We start from the raw sequence: 8865 nt of genomic DNA on the forward strand, positions 1-8865 counted from the left end.
TATTCCTGTTAGAGAGAGGGAATGTTTAAGCACTACTGAGGCCGTGAACTATGGCCCAGATAGAGCTGTCAGTGCTGACACCAGGCCAGGCCTTGATATACGGTCTCATGGCCCCTTCCCAGCACGTAGGCCTTCTTTCATAGATCACTGTCAGCTTTCCGAAGAACAGGATGACCCTGTGAATAACATGGTCGTCAATGGCATGACTCTGACGTTGCTTGGGAAAAACTGTCTTGTCTTGGGTTACTTGTTCTGCAAAAACAGGATGTGGTTAATGTGCTTAAAAGCAGTCCTACACAAAGGGTCGCTGCTGCTCTCCGGACTCCCTGCGTGGAGAATGGCAGAGCAGTCGCCCGGTCGCCAGGTCGGTTAATAAAGGCTCCCTAAATTTTAATTTGGTCTGGGCTCCAGTGGTTGTTCACTCGTGTTTGCTCCACAACATTCCTTGCCAGTAGCTTTGGGGGTGAGGGTGGAGTAGCTACAAGTCTGAGAGTTTTATTTTTCCCTTCCAACTCCAACTCTTAAAACCAAGAATTTTCTAATATACCTTCAATTCCAACGTGCTCTCTTCTAGATAGTAACTACGATCTAGAAGAGAACACATTCTGAGTAGATATTTGAATTTGTATTTAAGATCGAATGGCCTTTAGCCTTGCCATGAAGTCTTGCTTTCCACTTGAACTCCAAGATAATTCCCACGGTACCCCCACCACTGTTCCTGCCTTCATCCCTCCCACATGGACTCTGCCACCACCTGCTTCCCAGAATACAGGCCTTACTTTTTGCTACCCCCACTGTCTTCAACCGAGGAAATGACTATTCACTCAAACACTGTCCTTATAGCAGCATCTCATATCACTCCTCTGGGGACTGGGACACAGCAATAAACGACAGAGTCCTTGCCCTCGGGGAGCTTAGAATAAAATGGAGAGGTTCTAAGAAAGGACTGATGCACACTAATGAGCAAGTGACTGATAATGAGCTCACTAAGGATATTTGCAAATGAAATTGAAAGGCTCCAGGATAAGAACCCTTATTTCCCGAAGAATCAGTCGCCTTATAATGTTACAAGATACGAAAAGCAAGTTGAGGAATGCTAGCTGAAACAAAGTTAAGCAGATTCTTTATTCCAGGACAGCTCAAAGTCAGACTGCTCAAGTTCAAATCTTAGCTTCAACACTTACTGGCTGTGTGACCTTGGGCAAATTTCTTAACCTCTCAATGAAATAGGAATAATGCCACAGTACTGCATTTGTAGGGTTATGATGTGGGTTAAATATGGTGAAGCATGTTAAGTGTTAAGAGCATTGCCTGGTGCCTTGCAGACATTCACATGTAGTTACTATTTGTTTTAGCAGAGCCTTTACAATCCTATATAATAAAAGCTTAATTGCCCCCTTGACTGGGAGTTCAACTGGAAGTTCTACTGCTCACTATGATGTGTGCTGACAACCAAGGGGAGGCATGGAACATGGCAGGCATCGGCGGCAATGGAGGCATTGGGCTCCAATGGGCCCTGATGACAGTGGGACTCCAGCCGGATGGTAGAGCAGGTGAACTGTGGCGCCAGGCCAAGGCAGGTGCGAGCAGGGAAACCAGCAGCGCCGCCCAACTCCCAGGTCCTGAGGGAGTCGGGCTGGGGCCCAATGACTCAGGTAGAGAGGGACACACAGGGGGTTGGGGGCCCAGGTACTGCCCAGGGCCCAGAGGTCAGCTGGGACGTGCCCTTCCATGCCAGACACTCGAGCTTCTGTCGCCAGCCAGACCTAGGGACTGCACCCATGCATGAATTCCGTGCACCGGGCCTCTAGTACTAACATATTTTAGAGGAAGTCTCCAAGTGAGGGACACAGAATCCCAGCCCTCCTATGGAGCAGCGAATCCCATGGGTCAGGTGTTGGAGAACTCACTTTGGAATACTCCAGCCTCCAAGACAAAGTCCCTGCTCCTCAGGGAAGTATTTGAGGTCCTCTGGGACTCGCATTTGCTCACCTCTCCAGCATGCCACCCTCTCCCTCTCATCATACCTCGAGCTTCTGCAGCAACTAATGACTTCTCGTTGCTTGAGCCCTGCACCCGCTCTCAGGCCTCCACACCTGTACCCATGCTATTCTCTCAACCTGGAATGGTCTTCCCTCTGTCTCTAAAGTCACAGGTCAAGTGCCCCATCTTCCCTGCAGCCTTCCCCGACTACCCCAGATACAACACCCCTCTTCCCTTCCTCCCACTAACTCTGGCACTTTCACCACAGCCACTTGGGGATAAACCCCGGTTCCCTTGTAACTGACTCTGATACGGAAATAAAAACCTGTGTGGCCCTCGCTGGTTTGGCTCAGTGGATAGAGCGTTGGCCTGCAGACTGAAGGGTCCCAGGTTCGATTCCAGTCAAGGGCACACACAGGCTCGATCCCCTGTAGGGGCATGAAGAAGGCAGCCGATCAATGATTATCTCTCATCATTGATGTTTCTCTCTCTCTCTCTCTCTCTCTCTCTCTCTCTCTCTCTCTCTCTCCCTTCCTCTCTGAAATCAATGGAAAAAAAATATTTAAAAAAAAATCTATGTGAGCGGAAAACCGGTTTGGCTCAGCGGATAGAGCATCGACCTGTGGACTGAAAGGTCCCAGGTTCGATTCCGGTCAAGGGCATGTACCTTGGTTGTGGACACATCCCCAGTAAGGAGTGTGTAAGAGGCAGCTGACCGATGTTTCTCTCTCATCGGTGTTTCTAACTCTCTATCCCTATCTCTTCCTCTCTGTAAAAACTCAATAATATATATTTTTAAAAATCTATGTGAATAAACTGAAGTCTCTGTCTGTTCCCATGTCATCTGATAACACCTTGATGGATCATCCTCAAAGTTGGAAAGTACAGTGGGGGGTTAGGGGAGCACCCCAAGAGTCAAGGAGTTGCCCTGCAGAGCAGCTGAAACCGATGGGCAGGTAGCAGGACGCCCGGAAGACGTTCCTGGGGAGACTTGTGCTGCACAGAATAAGATGCTATGGGCAGAGAGAAGAAAATGGGCCCTAAACCACAGCTCACAAGCACAGCCGCCCCGCTCTGCAGAAGTGCGTTTGCCTCGAGCTGTTTCTCCCCAGGCAGCTCTGTGCAGGCTGTGCAGGCGGGAGAGAGCAGGCTCCATGGCTTTGCTGATGATTAATGATTCTCTAGGGCCAGCCGAGGGGCCAGCTCAGCCCGGGAGGTGAGTGGGAGAAGGCTTCCCAGAGGAGGGGTCATTTCGACAGAGCCCCGACCAAGCCAGGAGCTCATCCAGCACAGGGCGTGCTGGTCAAGGGGAGGCGGACAAAGGGGCCCGGGCTGGAGGGCAGAGCTGGCCTGGGGCCCCGCAGTGGGTCCGTGGGCTGGGGCGGTGGCGGGCCCGGGCCTCTCCCCTTCCACCCTGTCTCCAAAGGAGTTTAGGTTGATGTCTGCGCTCCCGGCTGGGTTTACGGCGATGACAGCTCTGGGCTCGCTGGCTGCTGGCCAGAGACATACCAGAGGCGCCTTCGTATCCTCCGGACGTGTCTCACGATGGGCCGGCCTTCCCGGAAGACTCTCTGTGGACACGGGGCCCGGGGCGTGGATTCCTGCGCGTGTTAGTCACCCAAGGGCTGTGCTGTCGGCCGCCGGGCCTCTCCGGGTCTGTCTCAGCGGGTGGGGCAGGTGACTCTCGTGCGGTGGGCTCTCTGGTGTCACCTTCCGGCATCCTTTTCCAGCCCCTCCGGTCTAGATATTTCTCCCATAGAAATTGGGCCGGAGCACTCATGAAACCACCGAGCTGCTGTGAGTTGAGCACCTGCGATGTGCCAGACTGCTGAGGAGCCAGGGAGCCGAGCCGCCTGGCCCCTCCACAGGCACCTGCTGCACCAGCCACGCGCGCCGGCTGCAGGGCAGGGCCCAGCTCCCGCATCTGTGCCGTCCAGCGCACGAGCACCAGCCACCCTGGTTCAATGAAAATGCATGAAGACGAAACGGTGTTTAAAAATGCAGGTCTTTTTTTTTTTTTTTGCTGAAACCGGTTTGGCTCAGTAGATAAAGCATCGGCCTGTGGACTAAAGGATCCCAGGTTCGATTCCGGTCAAGGGCAGGTACCTTGGTTGAGGGCACATCCCCAGTAGGGAGTGTGCAAGAGGCAGCTGATCGATGTTTCTAGCTCTCTATCCCTCTCCCTTCCTCTCTGTAAAAAAAAATCAATTAAATATATATATATTTTAGTTGTGTTTTGTTTTTAATTATTTTATCGATTTTTTACAGAGAGGAAGGGAGAGAGATAGAGAGTTAGAAACATCGATGAGAGAGAATCATCGATCAGCTGCCTCTTGCACACCCCCTACTGGGGATGTTCCCGCAACAAAGGTACATGCTCTTGACCGGAATCGAACCCGGGACCCTTGAGTCCACAGGCCGACGCTCTATCCACTGAGCCCAACCGGTTTTGGCTTAAATATATATATTTTTTAAAAATGCAGGTCTTTTGTTGCACTTGCCACATTTTAAGGACTCAGTAGCCACAGGTGGCTCATGGCTGCCGTGGTGAACAGTGCAGACACAGGACATTTAGCAGGTTCTCGCCAACATCCTGGAGTCACAATGAGCTGAGTCACAGCTCGGAGCCTTTCCTTGGAATGTACGTGACTTTGTCCAACTGAATGGCCTTCTCTGAGTCGCTCTTCCGCATCTATAAAAGCCCGTGTTCTTTACGTTGAATCACATGTCCGCTCATTTGAATATAAGAGTTGGGGCAAAGTAGAAAGTTAAAACCCCCAGCAAATTCAAGTTTCATTTTCCAAATAAGTTAGGAAATAATAGGAAATTAAATCAAGCAGGGTTAGGTGTATAGGGAATTTACAGGCAAGGCTGACATAGAATGTGTGGGGCCCAGAGCAAAAGGAATGTGTGGCTTTTTTTGTTCAAAAAGCGGGAGAAGCCAGGCCCGGTACTCAGTGGCTAAGAATGTCATCCCAGTACACTAAGGTTGTTGGTTGGCGCCCCAGTCCAGGCACATACAAGAAGCAATCAGTGAATGCAAAAATAATTAGAACAACAAATCTCTCTCATTTCCCTCTCTTTTTTTCTCTCCCTCTTCCTCTCTCTCTAAAAAAGAAAAAAAAAAAAAAGAAGAAGAAGAAGAAGAAGAAGAAGAAAAGAATTGATAAGTATTTTAAGTATTTTTTTAAAGCAGGGGAAAAGTGCATTAAAGGTACTAAAATGTGAAGTTTTTTTTCTTTCTTCCACAGTATTTTCTCAACTTATTACGGTGTTTTTTAATTTGCTATTTGATGTCATTCTTTTTTTTTTTTTTAATAAATCTTTATTGTTCAGATTATTACAAATGTGTTCCTCTTCCCCCCCTCAATTGCTCCCCTCCACCAGGTTCCCACCCCACCCTCTGTCCTTTCCCCATCCCCCATTGTCCTCATCCATCGGTGCACAGTTTTTGTTCAGGCTCTTTCCTCATCCCACTCCCTTTTTCCCTGAGAATCGTCAGTTCACTCCCCTTCCATACCTCTGATTCTATTATATTCAACAGTTAATATTGTTCATCAAATTTTTTAATTCCCTTGGTTTTTAGATTCACTTGTTGATAGTTACGTATTTGTTGTTCATAATTTTTATCTTTATCTTCTTCCTCTTCCTAAATAACCCCCTTCAGCAATTCATATAATTCTGGTTTGGAGGTGATGAACTCTTTTAGCTTTTTTTTTATTGGTGAAGCTCTTTATCTGTCCTTCGATTCTGAGTGATAGCTTTGCTGGGTAGATTATTTTTGGCTGTAGGTTCTTGCTATTCATCACCTTGAATATTTCTTGCCATTCCCGTCTGGCCTGCATGGTTTCTGTTGAGAAATCAGCTGACAATCGTATGGGTGCCCCATTATAGGTAACTACCTGCTTTTCTCTTGCTGCTTTTAATATTCTCTTTTTGTCTTTTGCTCTTGGAATTTTAATTTTGATGTGTCTTGGTGTGGTCCTCCTTAGATTCCTTTTGTTTGGGGTTCTTCGGGCTTCCTGGACTTGTAAGTCTATTTCTTTCCCCACGTGGGGGAAGTTTTCTGTCACTATTTCTTTCAGTATTCTTTCGGTATCTTACTCTCTCTTTTCTTCTGGAATCCCCATAATTCTGATGTTGGTTTGCTTGAAATTGTCCCAGAGGTTTCTTACACTATCTTCAACTTTCTGGATTCTCTTATGTTCTCGCTTCTGCAAAGGAGTGTCCTCTGGCTCTTTGTGTTCTAAATCTTTGTCTTGATTCTTGTGATCTTTCAGTCTGTTTTTAGGACTTTGTATAACATTTTTTATTTCAGACAATGTTTTCTTCATTTCTAGTTGATCCCTTGTTATTTCTAGTTGCTCCCTTTTCATATCCTCATAGGTCTCATTTATTTTATCGGCCTTTTTTAGGATATTGTTGAATAAGCTTATAACTGTAGTTTTGAACTCAGTGTCCAATCTTCTCTTTTCCTCCATCTCCTTCCTTTGTGTCCTTCCTCTTGTCTGCATTTTAGTTGTTTCCCTGATTTGATGGAATAGCTTTGTGTGCAAGGTGTTCTGGTAGAACCCAGTAGCACAGCTTTCCCAGTTACCTGTGGTGGACAGTCTTAGTGTAGCCCTTTGTGGGCTGTGTGTGCAGTCTTGTTGTTAAGCCTTGCTTATTGTTGGTATCACTGGGAAGCGTTGATCTCCAAGCCAATTGGCTGTGAGGATCAGCAGTGTCTCAGCTAGGAGGGCTTCTGTACTCCGCTTGGATAGGGTGGGGTCTTAGGGTGGCGCAGACAACCTTTGGTTCCCTGTCAGTCTCTCCTTAGAAAACTCCTGTTCGCGGAGAGTTTTGGAAGATTGGTTGCAGGTGCGTACACCTCTTTGGTAAAGGCGCAGACAAGCTTTGGATTCCGGCCAGTCCCTCCTTAGAGAAAGCCAGCCTCTGGGAGAGCTTCTGTGCTCAGCCACAGATGGGGCGGAGTCTCGGGTTGGTGCAGACAAACTTTGTTTTCCCTTCGGCTCCTCCCCAAGTCCCGCAGTAATGGCCTCTGGCTTCACACACCTCCGAGAGATCTCTGCCCACTGCCTGACAGTCTGGCCTCTCCCTGTCTGGGGCTGTCTATCAGAGCAATAGGGTGATTCTGTTTTCCTCTCGAACAAGAAAGCCAGCTGCGCATTAGCTGTCCGCCTTCTCCGTGCACTGGGAGTAAGCCAGTAGCAAACTCAGCCTGGCCCGCCCTCTCCCCGCGCCGGGAGTAAGCCAGCGCCTTTTTGTGCACACAGTTCTCCGTACCTTCACAGTTCCTGAGGTTCAGTGTGCCTTCTCTCTCCTTCCCAGATGGCAGAGCCTCCTCTCAGCCAGCCGTCCAGCGCTTCAGGGCAATGCCTCCCCTGTTTTCCAGTTCTAAATTCAAATTTGTTGTGGTAGGCTGCATTCGGGTGTCTACCCTATGCCGCCATCTTGGTTTTCTCTCTCCTGATGTCATTCTTAAGTAAATAAAAATAAAAAATTTAAATTACTATAGTATAAATTTTTCCATTCGTCTTTATATTTTTAATGCCAGTTTTAAATGCAAATGTAAAAGCATTTAACTTGTATGCAGAATCATGAAAATGACACAATTTGTTTTTAGTAGCTCATACATGATATGTATTTTGTTCTTTTTAAAAATTTCTTTTATTTTTTTATCTTCTATTGATTGATTTTATTTATTTTTAAATATTTTTATTGATTTCAGAGAGGAAGGGAGAGGGAGAGATAGAAACATCAATGATGAGAATCATCACTCGGCTGCCTCCTGCACGTCCCCCACTGGGGATGGAGCCCATGTGCCCTTGACCAGAATGGAACTCTTCAGTCCACAGGCCAATGCTCTATTCACTGAACCAAACCAGCTAGGGCTTTTTATTGATCGGTTTTAGAGAGGAAGGGAGAAAAAGAGAAACATTGATTTGCTGTTCCACATAAGTATGCATTCCCTGGTTGTTTCTTGCATGTGCCCTGACCAGGGATTGAACACTCAAAGTTGGCATATCAGGACGATGCTCTAACCAACTGAACTACCTGGCCAAGGCCAAAAGCTTGGATTCTTTTTATTTTTCTTATTTTCTGCAAAGAGCTTTACTGTTTCCATTTAGTCCAATGCATGGGAGAGGGCTCCAGGGCGGTTAAAAGAATGGCTAGTAGTCCGGGGAGAGGCTCAGGCAAAAGCCAGACCCCAGGGGAACCAGAGGGGCCCCTCACAGGCCTCTGGGCCCACAGGCTCCTGGTCGGGCTTGAGGGTGAGCCTTTCGAAGAGACACTCGCCCAGCCCTGCCTGGATAGGTGGAGGGTTGGGGGTTGGGGGGAAGGGGGCGGCCAGCCTGCGGAGGTAGGTCAGGTGTCGCCCATCTTCTTCTTGAGTTTCACCTGCTCATCCAGGAGGTGGTTCTCCAGGAAGCCACGGAGCTGAGGGGCTGTGCGGGTAGAGCCCAGGGCCTGCAGCTCCAAAGGGCCTGGTTCAGGTTCCCCTCCAAGGCCAGGGCGGCTTCCATGGCGTCCTGAGTCTCACCTCACTCACTTTGGGAAGGCTTCAGCACATCCTGGAGGACAATGTGACCACCACGCTGGTTTTGCATTAAAAAAAAAAATATATATATATATATATATATATATTTATTGATTTTTTACAGAGAGGAAAGGAGAGAGATAGAGAGCCAGAAACATCGATGAGAGAGAAACATCAACCAGCTGCCTCCTGCACACCCCCCACCAGGGATCTGCCCGCAACCATTGTACATGCCCTTGACCGGAATCGAACCTGGGACCTTTTAGTCTGCAGACCGACGCTCTACCACTGAGCCAAACCGGTTTCGGCTGGTTTTGCATCTTTAAGAGAAGCTCGGTGCC

Source organism: Pipistrellus hanaki, assembly GCF_964339955.1.
Source record: "Pipistrellus hanaki genome assembly, chromosome: 2".
Taxonomy (NCBI): domain Eukaryota; kingdom Metazoa; phylum Chordata; class Mammalia; order Chiroptera; family Vespertilionidae; genus Pipistrellus; species Pipistrellus hanaki.